The sequence below is a fragment of the Microcebus murinus genome, chromosome 11 (assembly GCF_040939455.1).
Source record: "Microcebus murinus isolate Inina chromosome 11, M.murinus_Inina_mat1.0, whole genome shotgun sequence".
NCBI lineage: Eukaryota > Metazoa > Chordata > Mammalia > Primates > Cheirogaleidae > Microcebus > Microcebus murinus.
Window position 1 is genome coordinate 23353426 of NC_134114.1, and position 13770 is coordinate 23367195.

Genomic DNA, 13770 nt, shown 5'->3' on the forward strand with positions numbered 1-13770 from the left:
AAATATTTACTATGTGATCAAATAAGTCTTTGATTAAAGAATGAAACAATTCAATTTTCAAAAGATTTCAAAATCTTGATGTCAAAAAGTCCATGGATCAAATTAGTTGGCTTACATGAAAAAAAGTCCATATCTATACTCCTACCCCTCATTTGTTATAATTACCTTTTAGGCATCCTTGGAGTTTGGGATCCATGTTTGAAACCATTGTATTATTTTAGTAATAAAAGTAAAGTTCTGAGGAAACTTTACTTTTATTACTAATATAAAACATCATTAAGATGCAAAAATAAAAATATTTTTCAAAAGATAAAGCTTATCTTTAGAAGGAGATTATTTTGCTCCAGTTGTATTTACTGATTTTCCACTCAAATTTCCTCATCTGTGTGTTATCTTTTAGTCTGTTCATGCAATTTCTACTGGGACACCTTACAAAATAGCTCTTCCAAAAGTTGAAGCAAATAAACTTACTTTATTTTATATAAACACTTCCTATAATAGGTTTATATTATACTTTCTGAAATATTCTGATGAATAAAAATAAAGAAATTAGTTTTATGGCCTTATTTTATTTAACTGGTTACTTGAATCCATTAAATGTTCATTGAATAAAATTCTAAATTGAATTAAATCCCAAAATTAATTCACATATTTATTCTTTTAATGACATCTTTTTATAGATATTGACAAACCAAATATGTGCTATGTAAATTATTTTACTGTATACAATATCCCCCCTTTATCCATGGTTTCAGTTATCCTGGGTCAACTGCAGTATGAAAATATTCAGTGAAAAATCTCAAAAATAAAAAATTCTTAAGTTTTAAATTGTGTGCTATTCTGGCAGTGTTATGAAATCTCACACCATCCTGCTTCCACCTGCCTAGGACATGAATGGTGTCTTTGTCCAGGGTATACACTCTGCAGATAGTAAATACCTTTTAGTAGTCATCTCAGCTGTCAAATGACTATCGAGGTATCTCAGTGCTTGTGTTCATGTCATCCTGATTTTACTTCATAATAGCCCCAAATCACTAGAGTAGTGATGCTGGCAATTTGAATTTGCCAAAGGGAAGCCATAAATTGCATCCTTTAAGTGATAAGGTAAAAGTTCTCAACTTACTAAGAAAAATAATCCATACACTGAAGTTTACTGGGATCTATGGTAAGAGCAAATCTTCCATCTGTGAAATTGTGAATAATATATTGTTATAATTGTTCTATTTTATTACTAGTTGTTAATCTCTTACAGTGTCAAACATAAAGTAAATTTCCTCATAGATATGTATGTTTAGGAAAAAATAGTGTATGTATGGTTCAATACTATCCACAGTTTCAGGCAACCACTGAAGGTCTTGGAACATAAGACCCATAGTTAAGTGGGGACCACTGTATACTATATATAATATAATACATCTATATTTCTATGTATATAAACTGTTTATATAAGGTACCCATTCCAAAGCATCACAGCCCAAAATTTTGAACTCATAACATTTTATATGATATATTAGCATTATTCAAACATTGAAATCAAGCTGTTTTAAAAAATTTAAATAAATATTGAACATATTTATATATAAGTATGTAAAATATGTTATATCTTAATCTGTAAACAGATTAAGATTTTTGATGGAATCTGTTACAAAGATTGAAAATAGAACAAATTCTCCTTCTTAAAGAATTTAGAAATGGCTACCAAAGTGTCTTGTAGTATCTCAAAATGACACACACATATGTCCAAATATATAAATAGCATTGCATTACAGTATTTTTGTCTTATTGTAATGATTTCACTGCTAGCAAACTCTGTGTTCTAAGAAGGCAGTTGTTGTCCATTATGCAATATGCATCCTTTGAATACGTTCAATATTTATTTAAGGTAAAGACCATTAAGACCAGCTGTCCCTTATGACTTACCGATTACTCTTAATCTTATAGTAATCACTCCCTCTCTTATGCTCCTGTCTCAAAGGGGAATTCATGTTCCCCTTTGTTTACATGTCTTTATGTGACAACTAGTAAGGCTTCAATACTAGGGTTTTGAATAGTATTTAAGGATAGTGTTAAATAAATTGTTCCATTTGCAGAGACTCAGAAAATTTGACCCTCTGGTCCAAATGTCTTCTTTATCCATTTATTCTTTTATTTACTTTTTTTTTTTTTTTTTTTTTTTTTTACATACAGAGGCTTGATGTGTCACCCAGGTTGTGGAGTGCAGTGACATGATAATAGCTCACCACAGCCTCAAACTCCTGGACTCAAGCAATTCTCCTGCCTCATCCTCCTGAGTAGCTGAGACTACAATCACGTGACACCACACCCACCTAATTTTTTAAGTTTTTTTTTAAGTGACATGGTCTCACTATGTTGCTCAGGCTGGTCTCAAAATGTTGGCCTCAAGCAATTCTGCCTCAGCCTCCTAAAGTGCTAGGATTACAGGCGTGCGCCACCGTGCCCAGCCACCCATTCTTTTAAATTCTTTGTCATTGCTGAATAATGCCATCAGAATAAACATTATAAAGTAAAACTGCCATCATGCCATGCTTCTGCACTAGGAATCATTCACACACCATATTTCTCAGAGGATAAATTAACTAATTCAATCAAAAACCATTTATTGTCTGGTTGAAAGAGAACCCCAGAAAGAAAATAAAACAAACTGTTTTTGGTGTATTTTCCATGTGCCAAGATATTGTCCAAACATCAAGTCCCTCTGAATTTGGCTATGATCAACAATTTCAACAAAATCTCCAAATCTTTGACCTTCTTGAATCTTATACTTTAGCTAATTTTCTTTTCTTGTCCCCTTTATATTCATCTTGGGTTTTCCCACTTTCCAAATTTTGCACATTAAGACTGTTTTCTTCTTTAACAAGTAACCTAATTTTTAAGACATAATCAAATTTCTCCTCTTTTGTGAAAACTTTACAAACCATTCCAGGTATTAATAATTTATTTTTCTATTGTACTCAATTGTCTTTTAATTGTAGGCTGCCTTCCAATATATTTAATTTTATTGGATTGATTTTTAGTATGGAAGTCAGACTTATGTAATAAGAAAGAGCTTTAGAATTACTCATATTTCAGTTCAAATTTCCAGTAAGATACATACTAGCCATGTGATCTTAGATAAATTAATTTATAAATGGGTTTCCTAACTCCAAAGTGAAATTAATAATAAGTACTTTTTGGATGGTAATAATTCAATGAGATAGCATTTGTATTTAGTGATGATAATTTTTCTACAATCTTGCTTTTTTATATTTATGTTTTTCAACTAGTTTACAAGCCCTTGATAGCAAAAGAGTTTTATCGTAATTTATTATATATACCATTATAAAGAGTAGAATCATAGAAAGCAGTTCTCTAATAACAGATTATTGAATTATTTAATTTTCTTGTGATACACTTATGGGGAAACAATAAACCATGATACAAGAATATGAGAGAAAGATAATACCTGATCAGTGAATAATATGTCAAATGTTATATATTTGTGCATGTATGTGTATAATTTTGTATATATGTGTTTTACATATAAATGTGCACGTATGCTTATATAGAGAGGTATATGCATATACACATATATACACTCAAATGCATGTGTAGATATATATATGTACACATACATGCACCACACACATATATACTCACATACAAACATAATGAAGTCAGATAAGAAACTGATTATCTTGGGTTGAGATATCTTTAGAAAGCACAGTTCTATTGGAAATACACTTGGAGGTAATAAAGTACTTTCTCAGAGGGCAAAATATCAACATTCTAAGGCAGATTTCAAGAGTTCAATTTGAAGAGGGCTGGAAATGAATATTTTGAACTGATCGGGTTCAATTATATGAAAGGAAGATCAATAAGTCAGTAAAATATACAAGAATCTTTCAAAGATTACACTAATTGAAAAATTATTCCTGTAAAATTTGCTTTTAAAGAACATTTCTGGATTTAGAGAGAATTTTAAACTTAATCTTACATTGCATTATTGATCAACTTGATGAAAGGAGCAATTCCCATTATTCCATATTTTATTTCTTATAGTAAAATCTAAGCACACAGTTCTATGGCATTGCCCTTCATTTGTTCTTCTCAATTGGAATGCATGGCTAATCTCTCAAGGGAATGTTCTTGCTATTTATTATTGATTTTATAGCTCAAAAATGTAAGTGGGCAGTGAATGGCTGGATTGCAGATTAGGAAATAACCACTTAGAAGAAGAAGCCAGCTGGACACTTGTGATAAATTGCCATTTTCTGTCTGAATTTTATACCTAGTTATAGGTAGTTTACAGAATTAAGCTCCATATGGACAAAATGCTACTGAGGGGACTACAACATAACCTGTGCATAGTTACAGATGCTTCTCTCATTCTTTGGGGACACATTGTAGGAGAAACATGTCATAATCAGGGATTTAGGAATAATGAAAGATTTGGCTTTCATCTGTTTTTCACGGATTTACTAGAGCTGAGATAAAGAAAACAAACATACACAAATGTTAGCTGTGATAGCATTAAAGCAGACTAAACAAATGCTCCCTGAATGTGATCTCACACACACACACACACACACACACACACACACACACACACACACACACACACCCCTTTCTCATACCACTTCCACCAGCAGCACTGTAATTCCAAGTATAGAAATGGTTTCAATGCCTCTCAGCAATGTAGAAATTTTATGTTATAAAAGAAAAGGATCTTGATGATTGACCCAATTGTTTTCCTTGACAATATTGTTGTATTAGTCAGTTTGACTGCTATAACGGAATACCATAGACTGGATGTCATGAACAACAAGCATTTATTTCTCCCAGTTCTGGAGGCTGGACAGTTCAAGATCACGGTGCTGACAGATCTGTTGTCTGGTAAGGACACTCTTCCTGGTTTACAGATGGCTGTCTTCTCATTGCATCTTCACGTGACAGAGTGTGGAGTGTGGGAAGGAGGGATGGGGCCAGACAGAAAGAGAGAAAGCAAGCATGTCTCTTCTCATAAGGGCACTAATCTCATTGATTAAGACTTCACCCTCATGACCCAGTCCCCTCCCAAAGACCCTACCCTCTAATACTATATAGCATTGGGAGTTAGGGTTTCAACACTTGAGTTTTAGGGTGGACACATACATTCAGTCCATAACAACTATCTAATCTAAACAGAAGAAATACGTATTTCCCAATTGCTAATCTATGAGGATTCCTTCAATATATAAAAAATGATCTTGAGTTATAGACTAACATTCACTAAAATTAGTATAAAGAATTAATCATTCACAGGGCTCAACCAGGAAACTGAAACCAAGTATTAGAAACCAATAAAATTCAATTCAGAGAATTTGTTATACATGTTATACATATGATGGAAGAACTAAATTATCAAATAGGTGATAAGAGGCAACACTGAGATTAACAAAAATATGAAGTCACTATTACTCATAGGCTAGAAAGACAACAGGAAGGAGTGGGTAATATTGAGCCTGGAGATAGCCTGAGACTTCCAGAAGTCTGGGCCTAAGGTGGACCTTTCTAGCAAGAGCTAGACTTATCGAGAAGATACAGCTATTTCTGGAAAAGCTGCCTGAAGCAAAGAGGGAAGGGGAAAAGTAACCTGGTTTCTACCCCAGTGCCAACTACTACCTCCCATTAGCTAACCCCTGCCAGAAGCCACCTAACACAGAGGAAACTCCTCCTGCTGGATCATTATCCTTGTGATTTTCCTTGTGAAAAGGAGAATTGATCCTCCTTTTTCCCCAGGGTAAATAGGTCAAAACCAACACAAATATATATAATTTTATATTATAACTTGTCAAACTTCAAACTATCTATCAATAGAGTATCTTGATATTCCTGATGCATATAGAATTTCACTATCAAACTATAATTAATACAAAAAAAATGAAGTTAGAGAAAAACTGTTTGCACCTCAGGAAATTTTAGTCACTTCTGTTGTTAATGCTAACACAAAAAAAGTCAATCTTCATTGAAGCTTATCAGGCAAAGATAATAACTGCAGTAAATTATGTAGACAAATATAACAATTACATACTTTACATATACTCATCGATATATCTTAGTGCTTGTATGATCTTTTCCTAAAATCAACATCATTAAAAATAGAAATATAGCAGTAGATTTTTAAAGTGTATTTTGTACAATTTATTAATTTTGTGAATTAAATATTAATTTACTTGATTTAGGAAGAAATACTAGTTCTACTAACCTGTTCTTTAAGGTTTTTATTGTTATTTATGCAAGAAATAACTGGCCAGTCATGTCAAGGGCAGACCAGAGATTTAACTTTTCTAAACTCTTCACATTATGTAGCTCTAGCTATAAGTTAAAATGGTCAAAATATGATCAAATCTTTTTAAATAAACAGAAAGGAGTATTTTTTGTGAGACACTCTAATTAAAAACCACATTTAAACCCATGGGAATGAGATCAATAAAAATAAGCTTGTGGCATTTTTCTCAATTTATTTCCTTTATTCCCTGATGTCTCACCAAAGGCTTATTTCTTTTGGAAATTATTTTCTTGCAAATAGTTTTATAAACTTCAAGGAGAATATTTTTAGTAGAATATTTTTCTGGTTCAGTCATCTCCATTACATAACAAATTTTGTCATTATTATATGATGGCACAGAGAATGGAGAACAATGACAGATCATAACTATATCATAAGCTACCACAATTTAGCACCTAAATCAGTCTTAACATATTTGAAACAGACGTTCACCCCTTTTTGACTGATAGGTTAACCTTGAAGACACTGAATTCCTGCCTGATCTTGGATTACCCTAAAAGACAACAAAACACAGTAGGCGATTATGATAAACCAAATAAAAGCAAGAAATATGAACTTTTCAAAAAAAAACTATAAAACAACAAGGAATGACTCCAGGAATGCCCTTGTAAACATAACTCTAACCTAGACTTCCTGGTAAACATATTAGAAATGTAATGGAGAGCACTTATCTATGAAATACTTTTAGCTGAATACACTTAATTTTTTATAGATTTTTCATTTTTAAAAAAGCCTGGAATTTATGGGCTTAGGGAGGAATGACTATCTTTGGCAATGTTTAAGAAGAAGGACATTTTGGGAGCTGTGTTAGTGGAATCAGACTTCTTCAAAGGAAAAATCACTTGCCTATGTCTTGTGATTGCCCATGGATCTAAGTTTACAATTTGTCCCTTTATGTTATCTCATCATCCTTTCAAATTCTAAAGTTTCTTCGTTAATTAATGAACATAAGGTTGGGAGATTAGACAAGATTCAAATGAAGAAGCTGCCAACCCTAAAACTGCCTACTCATACAACCTCAATAAAGCATCAGCCAGTTCCCTGTGAATGACTCCTACTTCTGCCACACTGAAAGTCATCTCCAGGATATTTTGAGGTGTGGGGAAGACACAATCATCCTGCACTATTCCTGAGAATAGATTTAAAAAAATCTGCACTGAATCTTGAACTATTGTCATGTAGTCATTCCCTTCCTCATACAACAAAATACACAACAATTAAATTACAATTCTAGGTCATAGCAGATCCAGACCTTGGGGTTTCTCTCCATTAAAAAAGAATTACCAAGCCTGGAATGGAACCTCCTGCAAAACAGAAACTCTGAGCAAATCTTGAGTTTCTCATCTATACATCTTAAAAACATCCCTTAATTCAGAAAAGTGTATCCATTCTTATGCACAATTACATATTCATAATTATGTAGAAATGTTTTGTTTCCATTTCAGAAGGAAATGCAAATTTAAAGTAATCTGTCATCTCATCATTATTTCCAGTTTATGAAAAATAAATAGAAATTAGAGATTCAAATATCTCATAATCAGCAAGCTTGGAATAGCATGTTTTTAAAAGATTCTACACTATTTTTAAAAAATTAATAATCAAAATTTCATTAGTCAAAGTGGCTACTATGTTTTGATATATAGGATGTTCTAGAAAGAAAATGGAAATCTCAAAATCAGAGATTATTTAATACTTTTATCTGTCAAGTGGAAGAGATTCTAAATAGAAAGACTGCACAAAAGGTGCTGAATTTGGCCAATGAATCAGAACAGATGAGGCTAATGGAAGAGAAAGAAGCAGCAATGAATAAGCAGGTGACAAATACCTTGGTTTTTTTCTTGTTAGTTTTATTGTTCTTTAGTCAGATTACTTTTTTAATAGGTTTAATTTTAAATTAGCAAAAACAACACACATACACAAATGAGAAAATTAAGTTCCCTCCATAATATGGACAAGATAAAAGGGGGAAAAAGGCCTTCAATCCATAATGAAAACACAAAATAAGTGGTACACTATAATCACACATTGTCTTAATACATCTCCAGGCATCTACATTTGGCCCATACTAATTTTTAAAATATGCCATCACAAATTTTGTGTCCAGATACATGTATATTCTATGCCAAGAGACACACATACAAAAAGTAATAACTCCAGGTTGATCAATAACATTCATCCACAGATACATATTACAGTTGATGTATTTCATTTGTGTCTGCTATAATTAGAGAAACACAACACATACTCCCATTTATGTTCATACATGCAATCTATTTCTACTCACACATACTCACATTAACACTTTCAGAAGGCCTAGGTGATGGTTTAGTTATAGACTTCATGAATTTGGTGGCTGTAAGAAAGAGTAACTTGCTTAATAGATATACTGGAGTATCTCTCATAATCTAAAGTAAAGCTAGGCAACTGCACTTCAGGCAAATGGGAACCAGATTGGAAGTGAGTAGCTCAGCGTCACAACTTGCAGATTTTTCCCTCTTGACATTATTGTGTCTTAGCCACTAATTCCCAGTACCATGTTTCTCAGTCTCAATTTTCAACTGAAAGGAATAGCCCAACTTAAGGCCAGAAACTGTTCATTCATTTATACACTCATTCAGAAGTTATTGAGCCTTTACAATACACAATGATAGTATGGTGCAAGTTTGTCAATTCCCAATTCCCAAGGGAGGACTCCCACTGCATAAAGAATAGCAAAGATCATCACTATATCAAAATATCTGCCAACCCACTGCATCTTGGGTTACAGTTGTAACAACTATCTGAATCTAATGAAACACACAGGACAAGTTATCTTAAGTGAGTTTATTACTTACAGGTAGGCAGCAAGAAACAAAAGAAGCCTAGGGCCCAGTGTGAGCCAGTCCCCATGGCTCATGAAAGTAGCCTAGGGCAGAGAGAGTTTTAACTGTGAATGCCCACTTTCATGTTGAAGGACCTCTGAAGTCCTCTGTCCCAGGTTATATACCTCAAGGCAACATAACTCACTGGACAAAGCTTTGAAGGATATCCTGCTTCCAGAGGAAGGAGGAACAAAGCCCAGGCTATCTCAGACAGTTCCTCCCTAACTAAAGATGTTACATTTCTTAGATGAGACAAGAGCAAGGCCAGACTGTGTCAGGCAGTTCTTGACTATATCTCGGGATATTGTAATCCTAACACATTCTACAATTATTCAGAGAGCTACTTGCAAGAAAGTCGGGGAGAACCGGGTAGGTCTAAGGCCACCCAGAGAACTGTCCTGCAAATAGTACTAAGTATCAGATACACCAAGGTTCAACAAATCAGACATACTCCGGCCATGAAAGTGGGTGAGCAGAGCCACACAGCAGGAACATAGTATCTACTCTTGAGGGGCAGAAAAGGATCTGTTGCTTGGAAAGCAGAAATGGGAGGCTCTGCTTATAGCCAAATAGGTGTCCACTATGTTGATAAGTAAGGTAAACAAAGGTGAGTAAACAGGTAATTACCATTACTAAAAGACTTTAGCTGGTACTTAGTATGTGTTAGTAAGTTGGACAAAGGAAAATAATTTGAGGAGACAAGTGAGTCTGTGAGCTGCCTGTCAAATTATCAAGGAACCACTTCCTGGCTAGATATTTAAACTAGATGTCTTCATATTCTTTCTTTTATCTGTTAGTTGCTATTAGTAAGTGAATTCAGACTCAATGAATTCAAATTCATCTTCTTGAAAGATTTGATGACAGAAAGAAATATGTCTTTATAAGAGAATTTCCTTCTTTGGCCTAGTACAGTGAGTTTCCAAAAAGTCAATATTCCTCTTTTTTATTCCTATGTGTTGTGAAATTTAACTAATACAATACAACTCTGTGAAAGTACATACATTGTTGTCTTTGATGTCATGTAATATAAATTTCTCTGGTTATTCATATTGGTAGTTTCAAGTCAAGAAAAACTTGAATTTGAGGAAGGAATTATTTAATCTCATTCTCCTTTCATATAAAATAGTCTGTGAGATTAGAGTATTACTAATTATTTCATGTACAGACAACATAGAATTTACTAATTTTGTAAACCTTTCATACAAAGCTTTTTTGGTGAAATAGCATGCCACAGATCTTTTAACTTACTTTCACTCTATAATAGTGGAATCTTAATATAATTAAAGGGATATTGCATTTTTACTAAGGAAAATTAAACCAGTTATTAATTAGAAATGGTAAGTAATTTTGAAACGTCTTTCTACCTCCCCCTGGCCCAACAGCATTACATTAGCAGAATTAAAAATCACACAATTCTACTTTTCCAATTAAATAAATCTAAGGCACTATGAGCTATGCATAAAAAGTAACATTTTGAGGTCACTGTCAGTGCACATAAAAATCAAACAGTGACTCATTTTTTTCTCAAGAAAGACAATTTGAAAGATAGTAATCATAAGATTGTGGAGTTTGAAATACTAAAAGAGGTATGAGAAAGATAAAAAAAATAGACTTCAAGTTAATAATTTTATAAAACTTGTAACATTGATAGGGGGAAAAAGTACAGCATTTTACCTTCCCAAAGGAATGGTTTCTCTCTAAGACACGTTGCCAAGTGGAAAAAAGAAAACCACCAAAACTATAAAGGAAGTAACTTCATGAACTAATTTATTTTATACATAATGATTACATGCTTCTAGGTAGGTAGGAAAAACATATAGACAGTACTAACCTCATAGAATAACCAATAAGTTGGATGGCACAGTCAGCAGGCCACTAGAGGTCAATGTAATAAGAGTTAGGAAAAGGTTGGATCTTACTGTGGTTTTAATTGGCATTTCCCTGATGAGTAGGGACACTGAGCATTTTTTCATAAACCTGTGGTCCATTTGTATGTATTCTTTCAGGAAATATCTGTTTGGGTTCTTTGTCTATTTTTTAATTGGATTATTTATTTTCTTCCTACTGAATTGAGTTCGTTATACATTTTAAATATGAACCCCTTATCAGAAGTATGGTTTGCAAATATTTTTCGCCACTCTTTGTTGTCTCTTCACTTTGTTAATTTTTCCCTTTGCTGTCTGGAAGCTTTGTAGTTTGACAATTCCATTTGCTTATTTTCATTTTGGTGTGTGTGCTTTGGGGTTCATATTCAAAATATCATTATCCAGACCAACATCTTGGAGCTTTTCCCTGTTTTCTTCTAGTAGTTTTACAGTTTCAGGTCTTATATTTAAGTCCTTAATGCACTAGAGTTGATTTTTGTATATATTGTAAAATAAGGATAATTTCATTCTTCTGCATGTGACTATTTGGTTTTCCCAGCACCACTTATTGAAGAGAATGGCCCATTGTGTGTTCTTGGCACCTTTGTTTAAAATCAACTAATCCTAAATGCATGGGTCTATTTCTGGGTTTTCTATCCTGTTACACTTGTTGATGTGTCTGGTTTTTATAACAAATCATGCTATTTTGGTTACAATAACTTTATAATGTATTTTGAAGTCTGGAAATGTGGTGCCTTCAGCTTTGTTCTTTTTTCTCAATATTTGGCTACTAGGGGTCTTTTATGATTCTGTAGATATCACCTCACACCTATTAGAATGGCTGTTATCAAAAAGATGAAAGTAACAGCTGTTAGCAAAGATGTGAAAAAAAGGCGACCATTGTATACTGTTTTGGGGAATGTAAATTAGCACTGTTTTATGGAAAAGAGTATGAAGATTCCTCAAAAAACTAGAAAGAGAAGTATGATATGATCCAGTAATTTCACTTGTGGGTATATATAGCCAAAGGAATTGAAATCAGTCTGTTGAAGGGGTATTTGCAATGCTGTGTTCATTAAAGCATTATTCACAATAGCCAAGATACGGAATCAACCTAAGCATTCATCAACAGATAAATGGATAAAGCACACATGGTAGATATACACAATTGAATACTACTCCACCTTTTAAAAGAAGGAAATCCTGTCATTTTTGATAATGTGGATGAACCTGGACAACATCCTAAGTGAAATAAGCCAGGCACAGAAAGCCAAATACCATGTGACCTCACTCATATGTGGAATATCAAAAAGTTGAACTCATAAATGCAGAAAATAGGATGATGGCAACCAGAAGCTGGGAATATAGAGAAGGGAGGGAATGGGGAGATGTTGGTCAAAGGGTATAAAGTTTCAGGCAGACAGGGAAGATAACTTTTGAGATCTATTGCACAACAGGATGACTATAGTCAATAATAAAGTACTGTACACTTCAAAATAACTAAGAGTAAATTTCAAAAGCCTCACCACAAAAGTGATAAGTAAGTGAGGTAAGGGATATGTTAATCAACTTGATTTAATCACTCCTTATTGTATACATATATTGAAACATCATTCTGTACCTCCATAAATATGTAATTTTAATTTGTCAATTAAAAATAATATTCATTTTTAAAAAGCATTTTTTTAAAAATATAGCTAGGAGAAGGGAAATGGAGGATTCTATTGGAAAACGTGGGATGGGAACTGAACCTACTTGGGAGAAGAGGAGGGAGGCTGGGCTGCAAAGATGTTTTGAAGTTCAGACTTGAGGAATGAGTCAGGCTGGGGAAGAAGGAAAAAATGAGTAGAGGCAGTGGGGTTAGGGAAGAGGATTTTCCAGCCAAAAGACCTATCATATGCAAAAGGTCAAGAGATTAGGAAGACTGGAGAATACGATTTGTTTGAAGACATGAAAGAAATTTAGTTTAGGGATGGAAGCCTAATGACACTAAGAAACTTTAACTTTTCTCAAGAGAAATAGAAATAACATTGGCTTTTCATGCAGAGAAGTAGTAAAGTGAGGTTTCCAAAGTCGTCTTTGAAAAGATTTATTGCACAGAGGTACGATAGAATGGGATGGAATAGCTAGTAGGTTTTCTCACAAAAGTGGATGAAAATGGATGAAAGCCCAGTGGGATAGTAGCAGAGGGATGGGGAGAAATGGATATTGGAGAGTATTTTGAGGTTTATTTTGATATAAAGAGTTAATTAAAGAGTCAAAAAAGATGTTTAATCATTGCTTATGCAACCCAGTGGTGTCTGTCAAAGGGGCACTAGGAAAGTAGGGGCTATGTCTCATCATCTCCTGAGAAATATGAGGAGGAAAAAAGCAAGCAGGTTAATGAGTTTCAATTTTGAATTATTCTAAGAGCAATGAATAATTCCAAAATGTCACAATTACTCAAGATGTCATAAAAATAATACAAATAAATGAGAATAATGTTGGAGATGCCACAGTGGAAAATGAAACATACCAAAAAATGAAAATAATTATATAAATGAGTTGAAAAATAAAAGGTTGAGAAAGAAAAATATAGATAAATTAGCAGATTTCAAAGGTGAACAAAGGAGAACTGAAGTTTAGAGTGTCAATTTGACTATTAGTTAACTACATGCAAATCTTACAAGTATCTTGCAAAGAAAAACCCAAAAGTGAATTTAAAATTAGATTTAAG